At 40.9% G+C, this 13,096-nt stretch overlaps 1 protein-coding gene across 9 annotated transcripts in view; it reads left to right on the top strand.

Moving 5' to 3' along the window:
- The first annotated feature begins 7,333 nt into the window (after positions 1-7,333).
- LOC112228363 (growth factor receptor-bound protein 10) overlaps positions 7,334-13,096 on the top strand; it is a 97,070-nt gene continuing 91,307 nt past the window's right edge. For 4 of the 9 annotated variants that reach the window (XM_042310562.1, XM_042310567.1, XM_042310564.1 and 1 more), the window contains exons 1-2: positions 7,335-7,500; positions 8,302-8,385. The gene's annotated coding sequence lies outside the window, so the exon portion shown is untranslated. Of the gene's footprint in view, positions 7,501-8,301; positions 8,386-13,096 lie in introns of all 9 variants that reach the window. The other 5 variants (XM_042310574.1, XM_042310579.1, XM_042310552.1 and 2 more) reach the window with 3 other exon arrangements.

Raw genomic sequence — 13,096 nt, forward strand, 5'->3', positions numbered from 1 at the left:
TTTGAGAGACTAGTCAAGGACCATATCACCTCCACCCTACCTGACACCCTAGACCCACTCCAATTTGCTTACCGCCCAAATAGATCCACAGACGATGCAATCTCAACCACACTGCACACTGCCCTAACCCATCTGGACAAGAGGAATACCTATGTGAGAATGCTGTTCATCGACTACAGCTCGGCATTCAACACCATAGTACCCTCCAAGCTCGTCATCAAGCTCGAGACCCTGGGTCTCGACCCCGCCCTGTGCAACTGGGTACTGGACTTCCTGACGGGCCGCCCCCAGGTGGTGAGGGCAGGCAACAACATCTCCTCCCCGCTGATCCTCAACACTGGGGCCCCACAAGGGTGCGTTCTGAGCCCTATCCTGTACTCCCTGTTCACCCTCGACTGCGTGGCCACGCACGCCTCCAACTCAATCATCAAGTTTGCGGACGACACAACAGTGGTAGGCTTGATTACCAACAACGACGAGACGGCCTACAGGGAGGAGGTGAGGGCCATCGGAGTGTGGTGTCAGGAAAATAACCTCACACTCAACGTCAACAAAACTAAGGAGATGATTGTGGACTTCAGGAAACAGCAGAGGGAACACCCCCCTATCCACATCGATGGAACAGTAGTGGAGAGGGTAGCAAGTTTTAAGTTCCTCAGCATACACATCACAGACAAACTGAATTGGTCCACTCACACAGACAGCATCGTGAAGAAGGCGCAGCAGCGCCTCTTCAACCTCAGGAGGCTGAAGAAATTAGGCTTGTCACCAAAAGCACTCACAAACTTCTACCGATGCACAATCGAGAGCATCCTGGTGGGCTGTATCACCGCCTGGTACGGCAACTGCTCCGCCCTCAACCGTAAGGCTCTCCAGAGGGTAGTGAGGTCTGCACAACGCATCACCGGAGGCAAACTACCTGCCCTCCAGGACACCTACACCACCTGATGTTACAGGAAGGCCATAAAGATCATCAAGGACATCAACCACCCGAGCCACTGCCTGTTCACCCCGCTGTCATCTAGAAGGCGAGGTCAGTACAGGTGCATCAAAGCTGGGACCGAGTGACTGAAAAACAGCTTCTATCTCAAGGCCATCAGACTGTTAAACAGCCACCACTAACATTGAGTGGCTGCTGCCAACACACTGACACTGACTCAACTCCAGCCACTTTAATAATGGGAATTGATGGGAAATGATGTAAATATATCACTAGACACTTTAAACAATGCTACCTTATATAATGTTACTTACCCTACATTATTCATCTCATATGCATACGTATATACTGTACTCTATATCATCGACTGCATCCTTATGTAAGACATGTATCACTAGCCACTTTAACTATGCCACTTTGTTTACATACTCATCTCAAATGTATATACTGTACTCGATATCATCTACTGTATCTTGTCTATGCTGCTCTGTACCATCACTCATTCATATATCCTTATGTACATATTCTTTATCCCCTTACACTGTGTATAAGACAGTTTTGGAATTGTTAGTTAGATTACTTGTTGGTTATTACTGCATTGTCGGAACTAGAAGCACAAGCATTTCGCTACACTCGCATTAACATCTGCTAACCATGTGTATGTGACAAATAAAATTCGATTTGATTTGAAATATATTTACCCCACCCAGTATTGCATTCAAAACTTACCAGAAAGCATGTAGTCCTTGGCTCAGACAGTGTAGTAGTGTGGGCTCAATAGCATCTCATTAGTGTGCAAGATCTTGAGAATCAGCTGAACATGTGATGGAAGAGTGCACTGCACATGTGATGGAAGAATGCACTGTGCATGCAGAGGGTTGCAATTCCATTGAACTGGGGATAGTTTAACCAAAATATGTCACAACAACTAGAATTGTCTTATGTGTATCCCACAAAAAAGTACTGTTATAAGTAAACTTTTTAAAATGAATTTAAGCAAAATTCCCCAAATTCCAGGGCTTAACTTCCCATGGAACATTTCCGTAAATTTACAAGAAAGTTTCCGACCCTTTGCAACCCTAATCCTAAATACAGTGTAAGTACAATGTAACAATGAGTTTGAACTCTGAACTCTGCAGGGGAACATTGTGTGTATATGTACAGTTGAAGTCGGAAGTTTACATACACCTTAGCCAAATACATTTAAACTCAGTTTTTCACAATTCCTGACATTTAATCCTAGTACAAATTCCCTGTTTTAGGTCACTTAGGATCACCACTTTTGTTTTCAGATTTCAGCTTTTATTTCTTTCATCTCATTCCCAGTGGGTCAGAAGTTTACATACACTCAATTAGTATTTAGTAGCAATTGCCTTTAAATTGTTGAACTTGGGTCAAACATTTCGGGTAGCCTTCCATAAGCTTCCCACAATAAGTTGGGTGAATTTTGGCCCATTCCTCCTGACAGAGCTGTTGTAACTGAGTCAGGTTTGTAGGCCTCCTTGCTCGCAGACACTTTTTCAGTTCTGCCCACACATTTTCTATAGGATTGAGGTCAGGACTTTGTGATGGCCACTCCAATACCTTGACTTTGTTGCCCGTAAGCCATTTTGCCACAACTTTGGAAGTATGCTTGGGGTCATTGTCCATTTGGAAGACCCATTTGCGACCAAGCTTTAACTTCCTGACTGATGTCTTGAGATGTTGCTTCAATATATCCAGATAATTTTCCATCCTCATGAAGCCATCTAGTTTGAAGTGCACCAGTCCCTCCTGCAGCAAAGCACCCCCACAACATGATGCTGCCACCCCTGTGCTTCACAGTTGGGATGGTGTTCTTCGGCTTGCAAGCCTCCCCCTTTTTCCTCCAAACATAATGATGGCCATTATGGCCAAACAGTTCTATTTTTGTTTCATCAGACCAGAGGACATTTCTCCAAAAAGTACCATCTTTGTCCCCATGTGCAGTTGCAAACCATAGTCTGGGCTTTTTAATGGTGGTTTTGGAGCAGTGGCTTCTTCCTTGCTGAGTGGCCTTTCAGGTTATGTCGATATAGGACTTGTTTTACTGTGGATATAGATACTTTTATTATACCTGTTTCCTCCAGAATCTTCACATGGTCCTTTGCTGTTGTTCTGGGATTCATTTGCACTTTTTGCACCATAGTACGTTCATCTCTAGGAGACAGAACTCGTCTCCTTACTGAGCGGTATAATGGCTGCGTGGTCCCATGGTGTTTATACTTGCGTACTATTGTTTGTACAGATGAACATGGTATCTTCAGGCGTTTGTAAATTGCTCCCAAGGATGAACCAGACATGTGGTCTACAATTTTTTTTTCTGAGGTCTTGGCTGATTTCTTTTGATTTTCCCATGATGTCAAGCAAAGAGGCACTGAGTTTGAAGGTATGTCTTGAAATACATCCACAGGTACACCACGAATTGACTCAAATTATGTCTATGAGCCTATCAGAAGCTTCTAAAGCCATGCCATCATTTTATGGAATTTTTCAAGCTGTTTAAAGGCACAGTCAACTTAGTGTATGTAAACATTTGACCCACTGGAATTGTGATACAGTGAATTATAAGTGAAATAATCTGTCTGTAAACAATTGTTGGAAAAATGACTTGTGTCATGCACAAAGTAGATGCCCTAACCGACTTGCAAAACTATAGTTTGTTAACAAGAAATTTGTGGAGTGGTTGTGAAATGAGTTTTAATGACCCCAACCTAAGTGTATGTAAACTTCCGACTTCAACTGTATGTATTGATCATTTGGTAGTGTAGCAAGCTCTTGAGTCATGGTGCAGCTAATCTAACATGCAGTAGATGTGTTTCTCATTTGGTTGTTGGCTGTGGTTATTGTTGTCCTTTTGAAATCTGGAAGCCAAACAGACCTCTTTCTTATGATGCCACCAGGCTTACATGTTGTTTTGAGAGGATTGCCACATCAGAGCTCTCCCAACTATTCCAAGCTACTTTGAACCATGACTCATCATATGGACATAACTGACATGTAACTTTACCTAAACTGTATTCCCTGACCCTACGTTTAGGTTTCCCCAAAAATCCTATACATGGCCTCCTGGGCCCTAACCTTTCAACGTTTGCAGATCTGAACAGTCTTGATAGGTATAATCAGGGTAGTGGTGGTTTATTACACTATATTGATTCCATCTTACAGATCTACACAGTTAGGGCCAAGGGGAATGGGTTAGTGAGAGAACTGAGATCGACAATGGGACCACAATGTCCCCTCGCTTCAGCTTCACAGGCTCCCTGCTATGCCTTGCCTGATCGATCTCTCAAAGGCCGGGCAGGCCCACAAAAAGTAGGTGATCTGGGGATTGTTTTTCTGTGTCTGCCATGCGATCCAGATTTCACTATCTACAGAGAGAGAAATGTTTCCCAAATGGCACCCTATTCCCTGTATAGTAAACTACTACCCTATGGGCCCTGGTTAAAAGTAGTGCTCTGTAAACGGAATAGGGTGTAATTTGGGACGCTGCCAGAGAGTGTAATCCTCTCCACACTGTAGGTCTGTAAATTCCTGCTGACCCACAGGCCCTCTGTCGGTCAGAATTCCTGCTCATTTGTGGCCATTCTATCTTACGAAACGAACTGCAGAAAGACAGAGTGCTTGGTTGGTTCCAAGCCAACCGCCGCCACAACCTTTTAATGCAGAAAAACAAATCTCTTTCTAAATCAAGACTTACTGGCAGCTCATGACACAGCATAGAAGAAGGTAGTGGTTAACTCACAGCATTCATGGTTGAGAAGGATGATGGCTATCAATACTTTGTTTTAACACCATTTCCATGTGTTACTTTTGCAAATAAGATTCCTGCAATATCACATTTTATTTATCACGTACACAGTTTTCATCAGGTATCAAATTTGCAGCGAAATGCCTGAACATCCTTGTAATTAAAAACTTGGGAAGAGCAAATGCAACCATGTTCACATCAGCCTCGCTCCCAAGATTGGCCAAAGTGAAAGCCTGTGACAGAGGTTATGTTCACATGGGCCTAATGCATGAATAATGTTACAGGGAGGAGATCTGATCCAAGGTGTGACTTGATGTTGTATGTGTACAATGCCCTTTTATATTGTGGGGTGTTTGGCAGGGTCGCCACTGTTGTTCTCTTCACCCAGACACTGCAGGTCCGGGACGGGTCCTTTGTCTTCCCCGCCCCGTCATTAGGCAGGCTCAACTGGGGAAAGTTCCAGACTTACAAACTTTTGCACTACAGACTCTTTTAATTATTTCCAATTTTTTGAGTTCATGCAGTAAATCATATTTTAGGTGTCTTACTAGAATAATCAGATTGATAAATCACATATTGTGGCATATTAATAGCACAATGGCCACATTTGCATAATTATATGAAGGAAATTATACTCACCACAAAGGTTAGTGCGGTAACATGTAACCCCCGTAGGCCTATTGCATGTAACCCCTGTAGGCCTATTGCAACACAGTGCTTGGAGGAGGAAATACCAAAACACTGCATAGGAGTAGGGAAAGGTAACTCCAGAGCATTGAACTCTTGATTAAACTTTTATGCAACGGGGCCAATAGGAGATTATGAAATTGAAAAACAACTGTACATTTTGTAGTGTACCCCAAAAGCCTACAGTTCCATATGATTTTATGTAATTCTATGGTGTATGCTTACTTCCGGACTCATTGATTTACAGTAGCTTGATGTAATAATGATATATGCCTTTTAGCAGACGCTTTTATCCAAAGAGGCTACAGTTCTGTGTGCATACATTTTTACATATGTGTGGTCCAGGGAATCAAACCCACAACCCTAGTGGTGCAAGCGCCACACTCTACCAACTGAGCCATACAGGACCACTATGTAAGTATCATATAGATTTACAGTTTGAAAAGCTACAAAATAGTGACACAATGGACCGAAATAAGGTTAGGCCAAAGGGCTAGAACTGAAATAAAACCTGAGCAATACTGTCAACTTTCCAGGGTCCCTGCTCCACTTCTTAGCACCCAAATGCTTACTCCAGGCTGAGACCTGAGACCCCGGGGCCTGATTTACATGGGAACGAGCATGGGGCTGTATCTACTGATTTTGGGAGAAGTTTGCTGTGGAAGTGTCTATTTTTGCAGCTGCGTGCTATGTCTGCAGACAGGACTTTTCAGCATGTCTCTCTCCCCCTCCCCCCCTTCACACACACACATTACATATTAATGTTTTGAAATGTATGTCAATTGTAAAGTATTTTATCAATAAAGTATGTTTCGTTATGTGTCGTATCCCAGTAAGACTAGCTGTCGCCATTGGCATCGGCTAATGGGGATCTAAATAACTCATCTCTCTCAATTCAAGGGACTTTATTGGCATGGGAAACATATGTCTATATTGCCAAAGCAAGTGAAATAGATAATACACAAAAGTGAAGTAAAAATACAAATACTCTCTCTCTCTCTCTCTCGCTCTCTCTCTCTCTCTCTCAATTCAATGGTCTTTAACATTGCCAAAGCAAGTAAAGTAGATAATATACAAAAGTGAAATAAACAATACAAATTATCAGTAAAAATTACACTCACCGAAGTTCCAAAATAATAAAGACATATATATATATACACTGTGGTAACGATGTGCAAATGGTTAAAGTACATAAGGGAAAATAAATAAACATAAATATAGGTTGTATTTACAATGGTGTTTGTTCTTTACTGGTTGCCCTTTTCTTGTGGCAACAGGTCACAAATCTTGCTGCTATGATGGCACACTGGTATTACCCCAGTAGATATGGGAGTTTATCAAAATCAGGTTTGTTTTCAAATTCTTTGTTGATCTGTAATCTGAGGGAAATATGTGTCTCTAATGTGATCATGAGGTTAGGAAGTGCAGCTCAGTTCCACCTAATTCTGTGGGCAGTGTGCACATAGCCTGTCTTCTCTTGAAAGCCAGGCCTCTCTACGGCGGCCTTTCTCAATAGCAAGGCTATTGACAAACTCACTGAGTCTGTACATAGTCAAAGCTTTCCTTACGTTTGGGTCAGTCACAGTGGTCAGGTATTCTGCCACTGTGTACTCTCTGTTAATCTGTACTTTAAAAAAAACTCCACTGTTGGTTACTGGTTCATAAGTAAGCATTTCTCTGTACCATCTACACCTGTTGTATTCGGCGCATGTTAATTTTTTCCAATGTGTTAATTCTATTCAATGTGTCAAGTAATTATATTTTTGTTTTCTCATGATTTGTTTGTGTTTGTGAACAGAGCCCCAGGACAAGCTCTCTCTCTCTCTGTTCAGTTGATGGGTCTACTGAATTTTCCTCTCGATCTCAGAGACGTGAGGCGATGTGGGCGGAGTCAGCCAAGAGGGGAGGGAGGAGTTGTTTCGTGTGTGTTGAGGAGTCAGCTGAGAAATAAACTGCTAGCTGCTTGTCCTCATCGGGAATGTTGACCACTGGAGCGTCTTGAGTAAGAAAAGCAAAGCTGTTGCGCTAGCAACAGTCTTCCCATCCCAAGTGCAAGGCTGTCTGATTGCTCTTGTTTGATTTGCTTCAGAGGCCTGTCAATAAGGTGAGTGTATTATTCCAATATCAAGGGAGTCTTGTGTTATTTGAAATATGGTGTATTTGTATGCATCTTTCTTGACTTTCTAGAGCACAGCAAGCAAAGTTTAGTGTAGCTAGCTGGCTAGTGCCTCTGGATGTAAACTGCTGTCGGTGAGACTGGAACACAGCGCAGCGTGGCTAGTAGCGTGAGGCTCTGTCTTTCACGAAAGTGTGAGGAGGGTTTGGATGTGGATAGCTGTTAAGACTTGTTTTGCAAATTAGTGTAATTTGTTGTCTAAAACAGGTTAACATTGTTAATCACAAATGTGACAGTTACTAAATAACCTGAGCTTAATATAGCCACATGACTACCCAGCGCTATCGGGACTGCATGCAGGCAGATAAACTGTGTTCGTGTAGGGACAAGGTTGGAAGAATTATGATCTCCTGTATTGGGGCAACTAAAGCTTACTAAACTACTATAGTTGGGTAGTTAAAAGTACCAATCCAGAGGGGTATCAATAAGTTATCCAGCTAACTTTGATTAAAACGAAACTAACTTGATTTTCTGGTTCATTAAGAAATGTGTTTTTGGTTGCTGAGTCAATTAGACCATGCCCATTTCAAGCGTATATATATATATATATATATATATATATATATATATATATTTCAGAATATTTATTTCAGAATATTTAGCCAATTAAGTTAGCTGGCTCATTGATCCAGTTTTGTAGTATACCCCTCTGATAGGCCTCAATATATAAACACGATTTGGTGTGTCGTCTCGGCTTTCTGACTGTTTACTGTGCTGGCTTGTTTACAGATATTGCATAGCTGCTGACTATCCAACTACCAACCAGGCGCAGGCCCTGCCTGTCCTATACGTCCTACCATTTTCACCGGTCCGGTTAGTCTTATCCCATGGCTTCATTTGCTTTGGGGGTGGGGTGAAAGGCGTTTTTCCAGGCAGCTAGCTACTCGTGTACAGAACCTTGGATGGTGGTTGGCTTCTACAACCCCTTTCTATACAGTATACTTATAGTAGGCTTATTCAGAGGCTAAGTATTTCAAATCTAACAGGATGGGACATCAGGGATGGATTTTGGCAGGGATGTTATAAAATAAAACGAATGTTATGCTGTAGATGTGATATGTGATCATATTAGTAATCCAAATCAACATATTTGTTTGACTTAATGCTGATCCAGCAGTGTACTACTGTACAGCTCATCTAAGAACTGTAGTTGGTGAGAACCATAATAATATATAGATTAATCATAATGGCATAGTACGTTTTGGGAACAATCCCTATCCCCTTCCACTAAACTACATTTTTATTATACCTTTAAAATGCCATTACTAATGTAGGCCTACTATGTAACATGTTAATACAGCATTCTTACTACTTGTGTAATTACAGCATCACTACACTGGTATAACAGCAACTTAATAGAAATTGTTACTAATATAAAGTGTTACCAACTCGTTTTAAATTCACACCCTCTGCTACAATCTAGCTATTTCAAGTCTGTGCTCTGTAAGCGACTGACATGATGGGGCATGAGTTTAGGAGGCCGAAGACAGACAGCTAGCTCAGAGCTGCTGAGCTCACATATTTTACATATGCAACCTGTCTTGCCATGGCGGTTCAAGTCTCTTCTCTGGAAGAGTCTGACTAACAAATGGCTTTGTTGGATCATATCCTATTGGCATTTCATTTGTTCTACCAATCTATTCCATTCATCATACAAGCCGTTCATTCAGTGAATGTAGGCAGGCCTATTAGCTTGTTGGTTTAGTTAATTATCGGGATGGAAAGTGAAAGGGATAGGCCAAGTTCACTCAAATTACAAATTCCCTTTTTGAGAGCTGTCCAAACTTTCAATCTGAAGAGGCCTTGCAGACATATAAATTGTACTTCCACATACATTTTATATTATTATTATGTTCTCTGTCATAGTGGTGATCTCTCTCACCCAGGCCCTAGCATTCCATTCGGCCTTGCGCCAGTTTGCAGTCGTATAACACTCGCTATTCAGTGCCAATACCCCCTTATTGATGGCTGGTCATGGCACTTTTTCCTGAAGTCTGGGATGCAGAGTCAGAGTTTTGGCCTAAATCAATGACACCAATTACTAGGTTATGTCCTATTATTGCCCAAGTTATTTCTCTCATCAGTTATGAGCACAGCTAATGTTGACACACCTCCTGTAAATTAGAGTAACTCATTTCAAACAGAATTTTGGTCTGTGGGTGTGGCGGTAGGTGCTGTTTGGAAACAGGTAGCTGAATCATGTAAAAAACTGGACATTATAGGCTAGGCCTGCTTCTCTTGTGTAGATAGGTGTCAATGGTTGTACAAAGCAACAAAATACTTCCGAAGAACCCCAAGGCTTGTAGATGAAAAAGGTTGTAATGCCTTTGTTAGATTACTTGGCAGCAGGACAAGATGAAAAAGCTTTGCAGGCAGCTAGAGAAGCCTTAGTTTGTCTGTGTCACTTACCTTTCATTTAAATGTAATCATTTTTATCTAGCTACCTCAGTTATAGCTAAGTAATTACATTCTGCTTACTAAAGTAGTCTGTAATTGATTTACAGAAGGGCAACTTAATATATTTTAGCTTACTGGTCCTATAAATACTTGCCATCATCCACCCATGATTACCCAGAAGGCAGAATGATGCAATGATTGTCTAACCAACCAACCACAGCACGGTGGATTCAATTTCTCAATGTCTGGAGCTGGTCCAAATCTGTTTGAAACCTGAGAAGCAGGAATGCTGTATTTTCTAAAGCAGGTAACTGAACACCCCTGCTAGTTTGTTTGTGTGCAGGAAGAACAGAGAGAGTGGTGCAGAATGATGGCGATGTTCCAGAAAATGTCACTCAGCCTCTACGAGCTGGGATCTGTGCTGTAAAATCTAAAACAAACCAGGGTTAGTGGGCTTGGCGAGATGTATTCATGAAAACAAAAAGGATTTTGAGTGACATTCTTTACCGGTGAAACTTCAGAACAATAGAGGCATTTTGTGCTCTTGAATGTTATCGCTGTGCCTGGACATCATTAGTATTTTCTTCTCAGAGTTTAATGGTTCATTTGGATTTATCTGTACATCGTTTCTCATATTGTCAGTATATATTACACCAAACCTATAAGTGATGAGCACTTGGAGAAATCTATTTCAATGATTTATAACATACAGTATGTAGGGCCCTATAAAATATGGGTTGCGGACAATGCGAATGGAATCACAGAATCCAGATATTAAAACGGAATTCAACAATATACATTTATTGTTGAACTTCGTAGGAAATCAACTAAATGTATTTAACCTACAGGAAAATGCATTAATTTGCTCAAGTTAATCATAAGACATGAACAAAATGCATACGTAGCAAGGTTTCCATCCAGTTGGAACAGATTTTCATGCAAATATTCTAAAATAAAAACAACATGTGCGTTTTCCCACCAGAGATGGGTTTCCATCAAATTGAACTGTTAGCTGGCAGATACAGTGGGGGTAGGTAGGTTAGAATGACATTTAGGGCAAAATATCATGTTGTATTTGTCAAATGGCAACCAAGCATCAAGCTCATCAGCCTAATAAACTGCATGCTTTCCCCAAGTCATAGTGGGAGGACCACATAACATATCATCACGTGACTCCAAGTTCTCTTCGATATGATGGTTATTATAGCAATAAAGACGTTTCCACCACCATTTCTCGCATAATACATTTTACCGACACAAAAAGTTCCCATATTGTATTTTGCTTTGTCAACATTTGGAAAGTTTAACAACAAATGTGCTTTTTCCATCAGGTCTGTTTATCCGACATGTACTCTACTCACATAAAAAGGTTTGATAGAAACCTGGTTAGTGACTTGTACTTTGCTGCAACTTTCTGAAATGGCACAGGAATGCCCCTGTCGGTGTGTGTGCGATATGTCCATTTGTCTAGTCTACACTTTGTGTAGCTGTTAGCAATAATGCTAATGATAGTCAGTAGATGGAAAGGCTTTCCCAAAAACCTTATCAGTTAACTACAAAGCCTACGCCCACCTGGCAGAATGATATCATGATTATTTGCATCAATCCAGCTGCCATTTCTTTTGCAAACTGCTTTGTTTTGTAAAATCAAAATCACACAAGCGCAACAGAAACACCGCTAACCAAACAATGGTCTCTGTCTGGTGTGCACTTGAATTGAAGGGTAACTACACACAATATTCTACATTTCTTAGACTTTTCCCAGACCTCCAAAGTGGTCTCCTGATGTGATGTAGCCCTTTACACTCGTACCGTATACAGGTTGAAAATGGCAGATTTGGGCACTGATGAACAACTACATTTGAACGCAGTGGCTGTACAGTAACAAGCTATACATGATCTCAATGGTTTACTGCAATTCTACACATAATCTGCAAACTGTTCACTTTCAATTGCTACCATGGATATGCATATGCTTTTCATATTTCTTCTGGAACAAACATTTCAATTTAGCCATATCCATGAAAGGCCAATTCCCATGAGTGTAAAGGGTTTAGCATTGTTGTGGACTTAGAACATCCTATTTTGTGGTGATTTTGAGAGTGAAAACCTTTTTGTTGTTGTTGGAAAAACCGAAACCTAGAAAAACAAAACTGAGAAATTTTAATTTGGGGGAAAAACTAAATGCAATTGGGCACAAAATACACCATATGTTATAAGGCCCTACTATCATAAGGATAGGGGGTTTCTGGTCAAATTAAGTTTGTTTAGGGGGGTTTATGTTGAAAATGACTAAGACCATAGATACAGCAAGCCTATTCCTCCTTTTCTCTTCTAGCCTCATGAAGCCTAAATTCCCCATTGTTATACCATGTTTATTACATAACTCAATGTAGGCTATTCAATGTTAGTTAGAAACTCTCATATGTCCAGATGATCAGTCTGATCCATTGTACAGTAGCCTAAATAATCATTTATTCTACTTACACTTCTTGATCTTATTTAAACTTTTTGAATAACAGGTCCCTTAGATGAAAGCTTGAGTTCTTAGTTGAATAAAAACTAAAATAGCCTAGCCATAGCCCACCCTGGCAGAAGGCTTGTGCACAAACATAACATCTCCCTCCCGTCCAAGCCATTCATTATGCACATTGCATAAGGTCATTTCTCCCAGCCGGCCCAATGAAATCCTCATCCAATTAGCGATTGTCCATGTCTCCCAAAGCCTTTCTCAGACTTCTGCTGTTCAAGCCCTCCACGATGACATCAGGCTCTCTCTTATAACCTTCTTTACGCTGCTGGCCCGAAATAATGAAGCTGCCATTTAATGAAGAATCAATATGTGAAACAAGCACATCTACTGAGGTGTAACAATCTGAACCATCCACTGATAAAATAGTCAGCCATGACAGAGAATTAAAACCTGTGCTGTACTACAGATAGTCAGAAGAAACTTATTGGAGAAGTAGGTACTTATTTATGCTCTTCAGTCTTTTCATATGCATTCATTTGCTTATTACTTCAAACTACTACAATTTTCAACTATGCTCAATTGCTTGTATTGTCTATGGATTACTGTGTAATTGCTATTAGATTACTGTGTATTGTGCAATTTTACAGATTTAAA

This window comes from Oncorhynchus tshawytscha, linkage group LG03 (genome assembly GCF_018296145.1).
Source record: "Oncorhynchus tshawytscha isolate Ot180627B linkage group LG03, Otsh_v2.0, whole genome shotgun sequence".
Classification (NCBI taxonomy): domain Eukaryota; kingdom Metazoa; phylum Chordata; class Actinopteri; order Salmoniformes; family Salmonidae; genus Oncorhynchus; species Oncorhynchus tshawytscha.